Below are 18,908 nucleotides of genomic sequence, written 5' to 3' on the forward strand. Positions count from 1 at the left end.
AGAGAGAGAGAGAGAGAGAGAGAGAGAGAGAGAGAGAGAGAGAGAGAGACTTTTGGAAATCCCTAACATGCCCCTGTGCAAGTTCCTAGGAAGGGCTTTGTGCCCTATCAGTGACAATAGTGTCTCAAATGTGAGGTAATCCCATTATACTCGCTGAAAATTCAGGGCTGTGTCCTGAGTCTCCTGCTGATAGAAGGCTACCTCATCTCATTTCTAATTAAGAGAACAACATTCTTCCCAAACTACCTTGATTATTGCACACAGCATGCTTGACTCTAACTGGCAATGCCCTTACATTCTGGAAGAATCCACAGCTATTTTAAATCCAAGGGAACCACAACAGCGTTAATTATGTCAATTAAAGCCCCTTTTCTGCACTCAGCAGATGAGGTTCATCCGTTTTACTGGAGCAACAAGAAGACCACAGAACAAAGAAGGCTTGGTTACAAGGAAAGGTAATCAGAGAGATCATATTCACCTTACCAAGCACACCATCACACAGGGGAAAGCCATGCAATAGAAAATGATCAGAATAACAGTCTTAGTGTCTATCATACCTTTGAAAACACTGAATAATACTTCTAAAAAGAATTTAGGTTTGTTTCTTTGGCCAGAATATGCCAAAAAGCAAAGGGAAAGTAAAAAAGCTCCATTGTAGCAAACATTGTGTTAGAAATCTTAGATAGCCAGTCTCTTTCTTCTCTGAACTGAATAGAAAACAAGGTCATTACTGGGGCTCAGTTTTGCCTATTTAGATGGTTAGAAAAAAAGCGAATTTATTTTAATTTAGGTAACATCCTCCAAAAGAATCAAACCCCTAAGGCAGAGACAGATAATCCAAGCAAAAACCCAGCAGAGTACTTCTAAGCTATGAGGCCTTAAAATAGAATCTCCTCTACGTCTTCTGTCTCATTTTGTCAATATAGACCAATGCTAATCCCTTCTAAATGCAGGAAGTACACCCTCCCAGAATTCACATGTTCAAGTCTACTCTCTAATGCAGTGGTCTTTGGGGGATAAGTGGGGTCAAATGGCAGCATCCTTATGAATGATATCATGGCCTTTAAAGCACAGATCCTAGAGATTGCCCTTGTCCCTCTGCTATGTAAAGGTACTCTAGTAAGCAGCTGCCTGTGAGCCAGGAAGCAGAACCATGCCAGGCACAACATTTTCTGGCACCTTCATCTTGGAACTCTCATCACTAGAACCATGAGAGATTAATATATTAAACCAGATTATTGGATTTTGTCATAGCTTCTGGAACCACATGAGATGTCACCTTATCATGTGTGTTTCATAAAATATGGTCTGAGATCAGCAGTATTAGTTTGAAATTTCTTTAAGAGACATACATTCTCATCTCCATCCAATACTGAGCAAACTTAAAAAGAGATTGTGTGGACAGCAACATGTGTTTAAAAAGGCCTCAGGGTGATTTGCACCAACACTCACCATGGAGGAGACTGTAAAGTATCCTAGCCTCTACTTTACTCTTCTTATTTCTAATACATTTCAACTTTCAACTATAACAAAAACTTTCCAAGCCAAGCAGTGATGGCTCACGCCTTTAATCCCAGCACTTGGGAGGCAGAGGAAGGCGGATTTCTGAGTTCGAGGCCAGCCTGGTCTACATAGTGAGTTCCAGGATAGCCAGGGCTATACAGAGAAACCCTGTCTGGAAAAACAAGAACAAACAAACAAACCAACAAAACAAAAAACAAAAAGCAAGTTTCCAAATTGTAAATGTGATAACCTCCTCTCTCTTACTTGCTCACTCACTAGTGCTCTATCATTCACCAAATAAAACCCAAACATTCACAAATAATTATATTTCACCTACTGGCCCCTAATGAGTTTTCCACCATTTCCCAAGTTCTTAAAGTCATGATTTGCCCAGACTGATATCAGCCGTCTGCTGCTTCGTCAAAGACCCAAACTTAAAATCTGTGCATATTCTAGTGGATTCTTCTTCTTATAATAAGTATATCGCCTCCTCTGCTTACCAAACCCCTTCTTATCCTCTTACCATCTTCCTGGGTATTAATCTTTTTCTGAGGTTTCTTCTGGTTCTGTCCTGTCCTCACTACTTCTGTCCCATGCCTGGAAATCCCATTGAATACATATGACTTCTGCTATAGCATAGATGTGAGGACTATATTTGAATTGTGATATTATCTAGTCATCTAGTAGAAAGATTTCTATCTTAATAGCCTGAGAACTTCACATTTTGAAAGGGAAATTGGAAAACTATGTCGTGTGTGTGTGTGTGTGTACCTAAATTGGATGTTTTAAGATTTTTAATTGTTTCTTTGAAGTATTCAACACACGCATTGACTTTTGAGTGACTGTTGTCTAACATATTCTCATGTTATTCATTTTCTTCTGTTGTTCTTTTTACAGATTAAAAAAAAATTAGAAAGATACCTAAAACCTGATCTGTGAGGAAGTCATGTTTCTAGTTAGTAAAAGGTAAAACAAACTTTTGGACTATAAAGGTAATGCTTCCTCAAGGAAATCATGGTGTTTCTCCAAGTCAACACAGGACTGGTGTAAATACAGACATATATTTGACATGTTTTAAGACTGTTCATACTCAGTTTCCAGTGTAGGAAAAAAAAATTCTCAGTGATGACAGAGCTGACCTAATAAAGACAAATGCTGAATATTTAAAGTAAATATCTCAGTTTTATCTGTACAAAGTTATATATATATAACAACAAGTTACCCAATATCATTGTTGTTATTTTATATTTGCATACTTTCTCCCATCTATAATATTATGTGTGCTGTTTGCATTGAATTATGATGTTCCAAAAATCTCACTTTAGTTCTGGGTACGATGGCAACACTTTGAAAGTTAATAGACAGACTGTTTTAGGAATTATGCCAATTCTCATTACAAATGTTTGAATGGGCTAGAAAGATGGTCTAGTGAGTAATAGCACTTGCTGCCCAAGCCTGAAGATCTCAGTTCAGACCCCAGATCTCTAATTCTAGGTCCTACAGTAAGATGACAGACAGAGATGGAGTGGAGAATCACCTAGAATCTGTGGGGTTTTAAGTGCAGCAGAAGGGACAAGTTCTAAAAATTCACCCTTGATTTCTACATGCATGGTATGGTATGAATGCATCTACACTCCCTCACTCATGCTCACACACACACACACACACACACACACACGCACGCACATGCACACGCATGCACGCGCACACACACACATACAAACACACACCAGAGAGAGAGAGAGAGAGAGAGAGAGAGAGAGAGAGAGAGAGAGAGAGACTGACTCACTGACTGACTTGGTGGACTAATGGTAGAGTTGACTGAAAGGTCTTTCTCCTCAATGTATACCTAATTCTTGTTTCAATTTGGCAATCAAAGTAGCAATAAAGGATAGTTAAAAACCAACTTTTTTCTTTGTAAATAGACACATATGCTATTTGTCTAATTTTATCCTTGGTTGGTGCAACTAGACCATCATGTCAGCTATTATCTCTGTCAAAGTTGTTTTATTTTACACCATTAAGTTAAGTGCTAAAGAAGAGTTTAATTAGCTGAAGTCTAAATTGTCATAATTAATTTAGTAGGTACTTTACAACACCCTGTAAAACATTTATGTAAATGGATATCCACTTTCAGTGATCATGTGGCATATTTAATTTATTACACAACTAAGTATTTAATTATTAATCTTAGTGAAGCTAAAGGTATTTAGCTAAATCGTATTACTTGCAATAAAATGCTTCAAAATTTTATTCCACATATTATAAAATCTTATTGAAGTAGTAACAGAAGCCCAAACATTTATAAGTATTTTAAAGATGTTTTTAGAATAGCTACACCAGATGAATGGAATTATTCTGATAAACTATTCAGCATGTTTTATGCCAAGCTCAAATGGTAAATGGCTGTGTTTTTACATTAAAGTTAATTTTCCAGTGGTTACAATGTTTCCTTTGGAAGTGATGAAAATTCTAGAAAGGTATGATAGTGATTAGTCACACAATATTGAAAATGTACTTGATGACATAATATATGTTCATTTTAACCCAATAAAATGCTTGTATGAACATTTGACTATGAAATATAGTACATTTGGACACAGTTTGGACACTAAGATATTTAATAGTTTAGAAGAAATTCAGTTGTGCCTATACCCTACATGGCAGTCTACAATAACAGAGGTGTTAAATTCCCAGTCAATCCACTTTTTCTTTCAAACAATCAGAAGTGGCCTACTTCAGAAAGAAGTGCCATTTACTCAGCTGAAATAAAATTATATAGAACCCCAGAACATATTGCATGTCAGACTGTGTTACAGTTGCCAATTCACAGTCTTCCTCATTGGCAACTAAATGTATCCCTTGTTTTTGGCTGCACCACCCAGAAGGCAGCTAGTCTTGTCTAATGCATTCCTTCTGTTCCAAGGAAGCATGGTCACTACTATACTTCTTTTGCTGAGTACTTCAAGGCACCCACTGAGTTATTAAATTTATTCAATGTGTTTCTTCAAATAACCCAATGCAAATATGCAGTTTTGTTAAGTAGGTCTATTTCAGAAAGACATGCTACCAGCTTAGCCAGTGATAAAACAGTATAAATAGGTATAATAAGGAAAATGATACAATACACATTCAAAAATATGAAGTGTTAATCAGAAATGCAAAGTAATATAATACTTTAATATTGTGAATTTCTCACATCCATTCGATGCTCCAAGAGCACAGTAAAACAGTCAAGTATCCAAATGTCTAAACAACAGATAGTATTGGGTACCAATCCCTTTCAAGAGCAAATCTGCTTCCTAAAATGGACAGAAATGCATTATGTTAATTAGAGGGTAACATTCTGTCTCTTCAGGAGATAGTCTCTTGGGGAGATGTTAAGACAGATATACTTGAACGAAAGGATTTTCAAGTGAAACGTTCCCATCTCTGGTGAGACCTACTGCTTAAGTCAAGTCACCCTCCAAAAATATTATTCAGTGAAAGTTAGGGTTACTGTACCCAGGCATTAGACTGTTCACCTACATGTTCTGATGCCAAAGAGCTATGTCTATGAAGTCATCCAAAGCGATCCAAAAATGGAACTTAAGAGCAACAGTATGGGATGGGAGAGATCATTTGTCATTTGAGAGACTGTGGAGGCTTATATTTAATTTCACAGGTGCTTTGTTTGAATGGCTTGCCAAATTATATACTTCTTTGTGAACATTTAGACCATGTTGAGTATAGCATAAATATGTCTGCATTTGATTCCCATATGAACTCCAAGAGACAGGTCTCATTTTAGCAGCTAGAATATACAAAGTTTAATAAAATATCTCATTGTCTAAGCTGGCAAGTGGTACTGCTAGTCTTCCAAACTTCTTTAGTGGATTTTAACAGAAGTCTCAAAATAAAAAACTTTCTTCAATTTGAAACATTTGTGTTTTCTAGAATGATAACTATGAGTGGATGTCCCCATGGACTACCTTGCAACAGGATGAAGTCAGGTGCACTTCATTCTACTGTTGGAAATGCAGTATCGTCAGCCATGTACCCAGTGGCTTATAACCATGCATGATCCCCTAGTCCAAAACTGCAATATATCTGGGCCAGGTTTAAGAAATGGCAAGTAAAGTGCCAGATTGCTTAGTCTGCTAAAACAGCACAGAGACTGTCAGAGGTTTGTTTCTATCTTGCATTTTTCTCCATTTGATACTTACTGATCCAGGGTAGAGCATTCCTTGATCACTTCTGCACTCTTGGTAAGTTCTGGCTCAGTATTACTAATAGAAATGTGCAAATAAGTCTACATTCACCACTGAGGGGAAACGAGCATTTGCTGAACATTAATTAACTTAAAAGGCCATGGATAACTCACATACATTAATTTTAGGTTCCTGTAGTCAGCCTTTTTGAATCACTGGAATAAAATACTACATGACTTTGAAGTTGCTCAGGGCACTTACATAGGTAAATTATAAGAAACTAGGATACCAAAAGTATAAATTAACTGGAAATGTATTTAAATTTGTTTTCTAAAAGGCATAATGTAGTTCACAATTGCCACCATACGCCACCTCACTGGGTATACTTTACCTTGCTCTTCTTACAGCCTTATTAGGTAAAAGCTCCAAAACAAAAGAAATTCTCTTTAATGTATCACATAGGGTCTTGGAATTCCAGAGATAGGAATGAACAAAACCCAACTTTTATAAAGTAATAGATAGCATTTGAATTAAACATGATGGTTAAAACATTGCACTTGGGGAGATGCCGAAATGTTACACCCTGGGAGAGTAGAAGCAAAAAAAAAAAGTCCCATAACATCCCTTATTCTTTATATATTGAATATGAAAGCATTAAACTAGTTATAACAACAAAATGGATTAGTGATAGGAAGAAAATGGAAAAAGGAAATAGATTAGTGAGGATATATTTCTCAGAAAAAAATCTCAAAACTATGCATCCTAGAACAGAAGTAATAAAGATGGTTATTTCTAAGAAATAGATCCACTGTGGGTCCATTCAGTTCACAGCAGGAACATCCAAAGTAGCAATTAATGCAACCACTGATGTGGAATTTTTCTCCAAATGTTGCCCTGTTATATGACTTTATTATTATTATTATTACAACCAGGCTCTGAAGTCATGGGCAAGTTGGGTCATTTATTTATTGAAAATATCAGCCTAGGTTATCAATATCACTATTTAAAATTTGCATACAAGCAGTGGTACTATGAAAAGACATAAAAACATAAGACAAAAACAAAAAATCCTGACAATTGCTCTTTATCCTTGACTGTAGGGTAGTGCTGGCCAGTCTTGGTGATCTGAGCACAGAAAATTCAGGTAAATCACTTACAATTGGGAATATCTAATCTTAACTACACTAATATGGCTACAATCTGAGAGGTAACATATGGTCATGGTTGAGAATGTAAACTCAGATCTAGATTATCTGTTTCCCAATCCTGCTTTAGGACATGCTAGCTGTGTGTCTTTAGACTTACAAGCTGATCTTTCTTGGCCTCAAGGTAAAAATCTAGACATGATGTTACTTAGCACATAGGACAATTATGAAAACTAACAGACTCAGAATATGTAATGTCATACAATAGTGCAGTGGTTCTCAACTTCCTAATGTTGTGACCCCCCCTTAATATGGTTCTTAAAGCTGTAGTGACCCTCAATCATAAAATTATTTTCATTGCTATTTATAACTATAATTTTGCTACTATTATGAATCCTAATGTAAATATCTGATATGCAGATGGTCTTAAGCAACCCCTGTGAAAGTGTTATTAGACCCAGAAAGGAGTTGAGACCCACAGGTTGAGAATCATAGCAATAGTGGAAGCCCACAGTAAGCACTCTGGAATTATTCATTAATGTTGCAGTTATCACCTTTAAAACAAAGGCCCTTCCTAGTTCTCAGAGCCCATGAAACTCTTCTGGTTTTATGAGTGGAAATAAAGCTGCAAAGTGATGTGGTCCATCTATGCCTGAGACTAGAGTCATTCAGAATGCTTCACTTCTCTTAAAATGAGAAGTGATAAGACAGGTTTTCATTCAACATTCATAAAATATAATTACTCTTTCAAAAATGATTTTACAGACACAGAGACTAGGAGAGGGTAAAGGAAAAAGCTTGGAGGTGGGAAATTTATAATGATCTAAAGAGGTTTTTTTTTTTTTTTAAAGGAATTAAAGACTCAAACGGTCTCCACAGTATAGTAACAATTTCACTTAAAAATCAGCAACAACACAAAAACAAAAATCTGATGTTCTTATTTTCCTCCTTCCAGTAGCAGGGATATAATTACATACTTCTTAATTTGATATAACAAGGATGGTGAAGCAAATCCTTTCTGAAACCCAAGGTAGTAATAGAGAAAGATGCATAGTTAATGAATAAGTTACCAAAAGCTGCCTTGTTTCCTTTATGACATTAGGTGAGTATTGAAATGGAAAGAAGAGGAAAGGGTAGGGAAAGGGAGTCGGGGATTAGAGAGGGAAATGTTAAAGTTTTCCTACTGGACTTGTTAGAAAGCCAATACAAAGATCATTGTTACTATTTGTAACACAGATGAGAACCAAAAATCAATGTACCTAGGGTTCTGCAACAATAAGGTAAATTTGCATATGGATCTAAAGTCTTTAGCTGCCCTATTATTCCTGAGTGAGGGGAAAAAAGAATTAAAAAATGCATAAAGGACAGAGGACAATAAAGGTAACAAATGACCTTTACAATAGAAATCAACAGAAAATAAAACTTAAGCTACAATGTTTTTCAAACATGAAGGCACAAGAAAAAAATCCAACATTTCCTGCTTTTATACTTCTCAGACATCACTCCCTCAACTCCTAAATCCCATGACAGGACACACTTTCCCTCCTAAAAAAAAAAAAAAAAAATTATTTCCCTTAGTACCATGCTAAGGAATCATCAATTTCTCTCCTGTCAACTGACACAAGTTTTCAGTGCTGAAAAGGGAATGAACTCCATTATAAGATCTCCTGTTTCTAACAGCTGTTGTTCTTTCCACACTTCTTGCAAACCCATGTGACAAGCCTAAATCCCTTCTCATAGTAGGAACTTTCTCCCATACCCAGTGACTAGGATTTCAGTATGCTTATGCTTCAGAGGGATTTTTGCTACGTCTTGGATGAGAAGTGTCCGCCAAAGGCTCATATGTTGAAGGCTTGTCCCTGGTGCAGAAGGATTCACTACTCATGGGGGTTTAGGAAGTGACTGGATCCTGAAAGCTATTATCTCATCAATAGACAACTCTACTGATGGATTCAGAGAGGAATGTACTACTCAGTAGCTGTTGAAACTGTAGGAGTTAGGGGGCTAGTTGGACAAAGTAGATTAGTGGAGGGCTATCTCTGGAGAGTGTTTTGTTGTTATGCTCTCTGATTTGGTCTCTTTCTCCATTATTGTCCACGGTGCAGTGAGCAGCTTTTCTTTATGATGTCTTCGCTCATGATCTTCTGTCTTATAGTGATAAGCCCCCTAAACAATAGATTCTAGTGACCACCCACTGACTCCTTTGAAATAGTAAGCCCAGATAATTTTTTCTTCCTTTAAGTTGATTTTTTCAAGTATGCTCTTAAATGAATTGTGTGGTAGTTAACTTTAGTTGTCAACTTTGCAGAACCTAGAATCATGTGAGAAATGGGATTCTGAGCATGCCTGGATGCCCACCCACTTTGAGTGAGACTATTCCTGGCTGGGATCTGGCATTATATAAGTAGGCAAAGGGAGCCAAGCAGGGGAGCTCTTTCTTCATCTTTATTCCTAATTGTGACTTTGATGTGACTAGCTGCTTCAAGCTCCTGCCAGTCTGAGTTCCCCACTATGATGGACTACACCCTTGAACAGTGAGGAGAAATAAGCCTTTCTCCTCTGAGCTGTTTTAATCATGATATTTTATCACAGCAACAGAAAAAGAAACAAAGACAGATGGGAAGCTTACTAACATGGTTGTGTAGTAACAAGTAGAGATGGGTAGGAAAGACAAGATTTAATGAGTGCTTTTTAAAAGTTTATCGAGTTTTCTGGATGAATAGTTAACATTCATTCTCTTACCTTATGAGATTGACAAAAGAATATACAGTCAAAAAACTGATCCTCCAAAAAGAGATATCCATTTTCATTGCTATCTTATGTTCTTTTTCCTTTACTACCTTGCTTTTAATAGACTTTCTTTTTCCTTCAAAAGATCAGATGTGACTGATTGTGTGGAGGTCGTGTGGGTTTCAGAGCTTATTTACTTTGGATTCATAACAACACTCAACTACCTACCTACTCATCCTTAATGATGAGACCCACGTTTGGCACCAGAAAACTACTCTTTATTTCACAGCATCCTATATGGCCATTATGGTAGGAGGTTGTAATTCAGATTTCTGCTGCTGCTAAAACAAAGAATCAGAGATTCACTAGCTTAAACAGCAGAAATTAAGTTTTTACTCTATTCAAGATCAGAAGTCCAAAGTTAGAGTTTCAGCAATGTTTGGGTTCTTGTGACCATCCATTCCTCTGTTGTAGTCTTTTCTATGTGTACACTGAGCAACTGAGTGAAAATGAGAGTCAGTAGTAGGGGTCATGGGAAGCAATATAATTTCCCATTACTTCTCTTATATGGTAACCAATCAGAGTAACTGATGGGTACTTTACCATTGTAATGTAATTTAACATTAACTATTTCTTAAAAGATCTATCTTTAAGTGAAGTTGCACTACAGACTAGGACTTTGAAATATAAATCTGAAGGGGACATAATTCAGTCTATATATAATAGAAGGAGAATTCTCTTAATAAGTAAAACTTAGAGGCTTAGAAAGTAAAAAGAAGAAAACAAAATGTTTCATGTCTACATACAAGCCTGTGTCTTGAGACATGTGGAGCAAAACTGTTAGAAATTGTTGATTTTGACATATCACTGTTAGTTGAAAAGGATTCTGATCTTCTGTTAGCTACTGTCCTTCCAATTCTGGTGTCAGTGGCATGAAGAGTGAGAGACATAGAGAACTAATCTTTTAAACAGAAGGCTGCTGAACTGCTTCATATTCTCTATCTTCAAAGAAAATAGGGAGCAAGAAAGGGGAAATAGGCCTTCAGGGTCCCTCATTTTGCTCCTTCTTTGAAGATGGGTGCTGTCTCATTATGGTCTCTTAAAGAGCAGACAATGTAGTCCCAGGATTTTTTGTATGCGTTTATTTGACATGCTCATCCTGACCCAGGACTTCAAAAGCATATAAGATATATAGGCAGATAAACCCAAATGAGGAAAAAGTCTTCCTTCAAGTATTCTGTAGTTTTATACTAAATACAAATCTAAAAAATGTTAAGCTGGGAAGAAATCTGGCTGCAAATGAAGAATTCAAGCCAAGACAGATTAGCCAAGAAGGCATAAGGATGCAACCAGTAAACTTCTAGGCATGCTAACTCCTGGTTCATGTATAATTCACTCAGGAACTCCTGATGTTAGATGTCCTGAATGAAAGGGACAAAAGTTATCAATGTTTTGACAATGTAATTCAAGATTTAGTGATTAGCTTCAGGAAAGGAAACTACGGAGTTCAAACAAAATTAGTGAGTGCAACAAGACATTACTCAAGTGAGAAGGGAGTCTTTAATAAACTCATACATGAAGTATATTTGTGAACAGGAAGTAGAATGTCATGGATCTTTATAAAGAGTATTCTTGGTAGGTGTTTTACTGGATTGGGGGGCTTTTTCTTATCTTCTTCCTTCAATTTAGTAATACAAGTAGAGGAAGACCTTTGAAGCAAAAAAGGGGAAAGATAAACATTTTTGCAAAGTTCTGTAAACTAGACTCAAGTGAGTCTATCTGACTATCTGGACTCTGAACACACTGTAGTGAGAAATTAGATGTCATTTTGATATTACTCAGAAGCCCGACTATCCCAAGAAAGCATAGAGCAGAGCATAAAGTTGACAGGCACTATAATCAGTAATACCTGACTGAAAACGCCCTTTATCAATTATAATCTGGTCTAACCTCTTAGCACCTTACACTGCAGTTTCTTTGGCTATCGATAAAAGCAATGAAGCAAGTGGAAGTGAGGACTAGATGAAATAAAGGATATAAAACATACATCCTTGTGTTCAAGTTCTACTCAAGTTCTACTCATTACCCAGTTGACACAAGGTTCACAGGGGTTGTATGGCCTGTCCTCCTGACCTCTAGATAGTTCTTTCTCTTCTTTCCTCCTGTCTTGCTTTCCTGATCTGACAACAACTATGCCTTATAAATGCCCGGGTGGGAAGCAGTCAAGGACCTTAGAACAGGTACTAAGGCTGCTTCTTTCACTGTTCAGTCCCTCTTTGAGGTGATAGGATCAATCTGCAGGGATGCATTCACCATGGGCAAACATCTGTCCTCCTGGTCACCACAGCTTGGCTGACACTGTTGCTGAGTCATACTATTGCTCATGACTGGAGATTGCGGACTCAGAAGGCTCAAAGAAACAGACTTGGGAAGGACAACTGTCTCTTCCTCTCTCCAGGTCAGACTACTCTAGAATGAGACAAGAATAGGGAGAAAGTATCTGACATGCATCAAGGGCTGAAGCTTTGTCCATATCAGGGCATATTTTCTAATGTCTAAGCAAAATTCAGGTAATGCATGTAAAGCCACTTTTCAAAATTGATTTTTCATAGGGAAAATATATTTGCCATCTAGATAGTTGTATATATACATCACATTCACATAAACACATAGAACATAAAATAAGTGTTTAATTTAGAGAATATGGCTCTAAAGAGGATTGTTTCCCTAATTTACCAAATTACATGCTGTAGAATAAAGTCATTAAGTGCTAGTTATTGTTACACACACACACACACACACACACAGAGAGAGAGAGAGAGAGAGAGAGAGAGACAGAGAGAGACAGAGAGAGAGAGAGAGTTTATCTGCATTTTACTTCTTTATTTACCTTCCTAAATAGGATCCTCAATGCCAAATGACTTCTATCTCTACTGGAAAATCTGTATGATGCATTAGGTATTAACTAGTATACTTCCCTATGCAAACTATCATTATTACTGAAAAAGAGATGCAAGTAATTGGGCAGCAAGTGTTACCTTTCATCAGTTTATTTAACTTGTTTTATCCTTAAATAAAAATGCATTCATCCTTTCAGAATTATACCATACTCCATTCATTCTAAAGGTAAACGCTTTTCACAGTTTAACAATTCTGTAATGAAGATGCATCTTGTAAGTACTATTATATCACAGATTCATTCACTGTTCTTTTGTCTCTGGGTAATAATGACGAATCTTACAAGAGGGGACAATGTAGAGTCTAAGAAGTAAGGTATGAAAGACAGTCATATGTTGAGCATTCTTATTAGGCTCTATAATTCTGGTACAAAGGCTGAAAAGGCCTTTATTACAAATAAGCTAATGAGAATTACAGTAATATGAAGACGATTACCACCAATGTTATAGGGGCTGATGGGACATCTAGCCTTGGCATCTGAGGCCACAGAGTTTCCTAGTAATACTGATGTCGCCTCAAGATGCAGAACTAGTAAAGATTACGAATGGGATGTGGTCAAATAGCTAGCTGAACAGGTCAAGTCAAAATTTTGAAGTTAACAATAGGACTAGCGCAATTGATTATTTGCTTAGAGCTTAGGATTCTCAGTTTATGTGCTCCTGGGTGGAGAACAAGGGGTGATACTAGAGAGGCTAGGTAAGGATTTCCCTTTCCTTCTAAAAACATCTACTTAAAAAGTGTGTGGGGGTGGTGAAAGTTCCATTTGACAGATAAGAACACTGAGGTTACATAAGCCATATGTCTGTCTTCAGGTTGGATGCCAAAAGCAAAACTAGCTAGTGCCCTTTTTAAAGTGTTCATCCTTTTTATATTTTGCTAGAACCACCAAGGTCATGATTCTTTCTCTTTGGCCACATAGCTGACAAGCTCATTGCTTGGTTGTCCTTTCTTTCAGTTTGTGCCAAATTAATGTGCTACATTTAGAAAGAAAGAAAGAAGTTGCTAGTGTGTTGATGCTTGGGAAAGTTTCCAAGGGTAAATACACCCTAACATCAGGAAAAGTGTGCTCAGGGCTCAGTTATATCACTTGTTGGTTATCTCACACTGCCCAGTTTATCCACGGTTACTTTTATTACATGAAGGATGTCTCCACTCTGTGCATATGCTGTCACTATTCAATGGTTCTCCTTAAAGGAGTAAAAATCATAAAAATGAAAATAAAAACAAAGAGTTGAGAAAAGGTTCATAACTTTCAGTACTTCAATACTCTTTGGCATTTTTGTGTAACTTGAAACTGCATTTTCAATATATCTTACATGTATCACCTAGGCTTTTAGAATAAATCAATCTGAAAATGGACTAAATTAAGAGACTTTAAGGTGAAATGTAACAACAAGCAGAAAAGAGAGACACAAACTTTTCAGCTAACTACAAAGGATCTCAGAAAAGAGGGAATAGTTGTTTAAATGGAGGTGCCGTGTTGTGATGGAGCAGTCTGAGTTGCACATTACCACTTTTAGGATAATTTTGTTCATGGAATTTGCTGGTCTGAGCAACTGTCTTTTCAATCAAAGAATAACACAGCACCCGTTGCTTTTCATTTTCAGAAGAAAATAGCAATGTGAATCACCTAACATCTTTGACTCATTCTTAAAGGAAACCAGAGATATAATTGGCTAAAATTTAGATCCTTTTTGATGAAAGACATCTTTTGAGCCTATAAGAAAGATCAATGAGTACAAACATCAATATTTAGGTTATTAAGACATGACAATTACAAGCTATTTTTTGAGAATAATAGAGGCCAAGAAATACCTTTCTGCATTTATCCAACTAGAGGGTACATAGAGAAATGTCATTAATGGAACAGGTAATTTAAGACATAGTTATTGTTTTATCTGAAGCCTGGCTGTCGACTTACAAAAATCACAAACTTTGATTTTTGGAAACTTCATAATTAGGGGAGTTCTAATACCAAAGAGAAAAACAAGATGAGAAGCAAGGTTTATTGTTTTATCTAGATGAAAGCACATTAGGAGATTCTGGAAAGCGGTGAGATCTGTGGGCAGTGCAAGAGAACCAAAGATTTAGCTTAGGATGCTTTGGGTTCAAATTCCAGCACTGAGAGTTACCATTATTCCTGTGACCTTGAGCTAGCCAATCTCTTCTAAAGAATTTTAGAAAAGTAGCATATCATATATAGTCTGGCGATCAAATTAAATCTTACATAGAGAGCAGCTTGATGATGGCAAATACGCAGACAATTGTTATTGATAATATTACTATCATGGTAATCATCACGATAGACATTACATGATGCTGGTAAACTGAAGTAATTGAGGCCAAACGATAGACTAAACAGCCAGAAATACAGATAAACTGTGTGTTTAGGATAGCATTTAGACTTTTGCGTTCCAAGTTAACTATCAATTAGCCTTAGCTTTGAAGAAAATACTGTCCAGATCAAACCTGGGTGACAAAGTAGAATGGAAGGAGTGTCGTTAATGTACATTGGCTTGTTAGATGGGGGAGGAGGTAACCTTTATAAAGGATAGTAAATTGATAACCACTTTCATAATATAGGCTTATCCCTCAAATGCTGTAGCTTGCGCTAATATTTATCAACCTCCTTTTCAAAGTATGCTACTGAATTCTTAGCTGAAAATACTAATTCATACTTACTTGCTTAAATAAGTAATTTGGTCTGATTATACCATTCAAACCACTGCCACTCACCAGGTGTTATCGGAGTGGCTACATTTTTCTAGGTATCCTACCTTTTTATTTATTCTAGGAACTCTACAAGTACAAACTCTAAGAGATGTCAGCACCTACTATTCAAAATTAGCTCCTCCCAACCCTTTTTGTCGAGCACAGGGTGTTAGAATGAATCTGTTTTGTTTCATTCTGGTCCTTATCACTCTGACAGCCTAACGGACTTTAGTTGATGCTGAGTTCCTGATGTGAATGCATCTTACACTCTGAGAAAGGCAAAAAATTAAGACACCTTTAGGCTCACTCTGGAGTTCTTCTTGCCTGCTCTGGGCACTATCTAGCCTGGAAGTGAAGAGGATATCCTGAGTCCCATTGCTACTTCCTGCACACACTGAAGACGCTGAGGCTGAGCCCAAGTCACTTTGTTAGATTAACAGCTTTTCAAGTCCTTCACACACAGCTGCCATACTCAGGTCTGAATCTGAATTAAATAACACTGGAAGATTCAACTTTTCTTTGCATACTAATTTGCCAGAAGGCATTGTCCCCCAATGTCTTTCAGAGTCCTGTCAGCCATATAGCCTATAATTTTTACTGAAAGAAACACCTTTTTTTTTCTTTTTTTTTAAGTGCTTTAATAGGAACCTAAGAAGGTCTTTGTACCTCCTGTAAGTATCTTTCCTTAAAAATAACTTGAAACAAATAGACAAGATTCCCAAGTAAATGGACTGGAACATCATAAGCTTGCAGTTTCTGACATATAAAATGCAGACGGGACCTATGTTACCCTAAACCTTTCACTCACTCCTTCATCAAAGGGTCAGTAAAGAACAAGCTGGCTATCATGTGACAGTTTTTTGGAGCGAGGCACTGGCAAAGGCAACAGCCCTAAAGTAAAAATACCCAAGATATTTTCTTTTTTTCACATTGCAATTCTATCTTGGTTTATCACAGGGTTCTTGAATTTTATCAACATCCCTACTCTGATAGAACAGACCTAAAGCTCTAGCAATGGCATTCTGGTAGTTGGGAGGAAGAACAGTACCACAGATCCTGAGAGCTATCCTGGGTCAGCCTCAGGAATATGTGAAAGATAGAAAGGATCTGGGCTAAAAATAACATCCTCAGAGAAATATAGACGATGTGGGTTTCAACAAGATTCTGTTAGGGTTGAGGGAAGTTTCATCAGCACCTACCAAATTCTTTCTGCTTTCCTGATTTCCAAAACATGAGAGTTTTTGTCCAGTGCCTCAAAAAAACATTGGAAAAAAATCAAAGATGTAAACCAATATCTTCTGTTATGTTCAGGTCTTTAACGTACCTTAGGATTTACAGATTATCTTAATTTCTTAGAGAAACAAAACTAAGGAGGTCAACCTGTACAGAAATTCTCTAGAAACTCATTGTACAGAACACAAGGGACAAAAAGCCATTCTCTAAACGGAGCCCACTGAATATAGAATTCCTGCTCATTGTAAATACTTTTGTAATGAAGATTTTGTTGTTCAGTGGAAACAATATCAAGCACTCCGGTGAGGTGTGGTAAGTATCACTGTAAGTCTCTCAGGACTCAGACACGTGTGCTAGAGAAAGACACAGGTATGTATAACGCTCCCATAGACCCAAAGATCACAGTAATAAAAATAATGCAATACAGCAACAAGTTTACTAGTGAGATCCCCCAATAAGCACAGACTGCAGCTGCTCCCCTGCTTCCATCCGATGCAATGCCAGGGAATACTTAGTCTCTGTGGAGACCCTCTCTATCAATCGCTGGTTTCAGCCAACAGCTCGAATAGCCAACGATTCTCATCAACCCGAATGATGGGAATCATTCCCTCCCTCCAGAACTAGCCTCTAAGAGTTGCCCCTTCCTAAGTGGCATGGACCACATTTCCAGTGAGAGGCAGGTTTTTACAACCAGCGAATAAAGGCTGCGTCTGTATTCAGACCATGAGCCCAGAGCAGGCACTTGGCACATTCATAAAGCCATCTTCCTCCCCACTCATTCCGTACCTTCTCTGATTTCGCCTTCCTGGCATTGTGCACGAACCTGCGACCCAGCTTCTTGGCATACCAGATCGAGGCAAACATAGCGATGCCAGCGGAGGTTCACAATGAAAGCCTCTGCACAATCAACTTCCCACGGAGGCTGAGCCGAGCGGATTCCGGCTGGAGCTGTCACTTGCGGGCTGTTGCTTTCTCCGATCCTCTCATGCTGGTTAGCCGGGGAGAGGGTGGGAAGAGGGAGGGTTTGGGGGGAAAGGCAGTCCTGTTTGGCCGGTCTGCAGGTATATTTACATCCTGCCAGCAGGAGGTTCGGGAGAGGCGGTGCAACCTTCAGAGCCGCTCACACACATCCAGTTGGCTAAGTGTCGGGCTGCGGTTCTTCAGCTTCAAACTCCATGTGTGTGAGAAGGAAGAGAAGCCGCAGTTGACTCCACAGAGGGAGTACACCTCTGGTTCTCACTCCAATTGCACGCCTCGCTTGGCTGTTTGGCTTCCTTCTGTCTTGACAGTTACGCGCTGGCGGCAGTGGCCACGTAGAGACATTCACACACGTCTCAGGGGTGTAACAGACAATGCCAGAGTAGCTGGGCACTAGGGAGAAACAGAGCACCAGGGCTCTGGCCATGGAAGAATAAACAGGTGTCCCTGGAGCCTAAATCCCAACCAGGTCGTCCAAGATGACTACTGAGATGGCTGGAAAAGGCTATATTTTCTTCCCCATTTTCAAAGCACTTGGTCCAAGGAAAGTTACATCTCTGTCCACAGCTTGCAATAGAGGGGGTTTATTTCTTAGGAGACTGAACCAGCGCAAAAGACACAGTTAAAGGGATGAAGTGTCATGTCAAAGGCCTCAGTGAAGGTCTTTAGTTTCTAAGTTGTTGATTTTACATGTTTTCAGTATGAGAACTAGAGTATAGAAAGTAACTTAAAGCTACCTTGAAACTAGATCCAGCTGTTCCTTGCAGTGACATCCTCTTTTAAAGGGACACTTGCCATTGTGATACCACCTGGGGAAAGGTAGATTAAGGACAGCTCCTCAACTATATTTCTTTGAAGAAATTTCGTATTTGATTCTAAGAGAAGGGGTTTCCAACTTCAGTGATCTTATTAGAGTTTAAATTCTCATGTCAGGCACTTTTAGGTTAAAGTCATTATTAAGAGACAAATGTTTCCTCCAGCGAAAGATAATGGTTAACCCCTTTGCCAGCTGTACTAAAGGATAACACATAGACACATAAACTTCTCTCTAGCTATCAAGTCCTTCCAAGCTGACCCGGAAGAAGAGTGTTACGAACACGTAGGAATCAAAGATGGTCAGCACAACTGCAGCCTCCCAAAAGAGAATTCCCTTTTCTCAGCAAAGCACTGTGATGGTTTGTATATGCTTGGTCCAGGGAATGACACTGTTTGGAGGTGTGGTCTTATTGGAGTAGGTGTAGCCCTGTTGGAGTAGGTGTGTCACTGTGGATGTGGGCTTTAAGACCCTCATCCTAGCTGCCTGGAAGCCAGTATGCTGATAGCAGCCTTCAGATGAAGATGTAGAATTCTCAGCTCCTCCTGTACCATGCCTGCCTGGATGTTGCCATGTTCCTGCTTTGATGATAGGGGACTGAACCTCTGAACCTGTAAGCCAACCTTAATTAAATGTTGTCCTTAT

At 38.1% G+C, this 18,908-nt stretch overlaps 1 protein-coding gene across 2 annotated transcripts in view; it reads right to left on the reverse strand.

The window, feature by feature from the left end:
- Window positions 1-18,908, reverse strand: part of Dlg2 (discs large MAGUK scaffold protein 2) — a 1,293,772-nt gene that overhangs the window by 827,579 nt on the left and 447,285 nt on the right. The gene's annotated exons all lie outside the window — the stretch shown is intronic.

Source organism: Grammomys surdaster, unplaced genomic scaffold, assembly GCF_004785775.1.
Source record: "Grammomys surdaster isolate TR1022 unplaced genomic scaffold, NIH_TR_1.0 203, whole genome shotgun sequence".
NCBI classification, from domain to species: Eukaryota; Metazoa; Chordata; class Mammalia; order Rodentia; family Muridae; genus Grammomys; species Grammomys surdaster.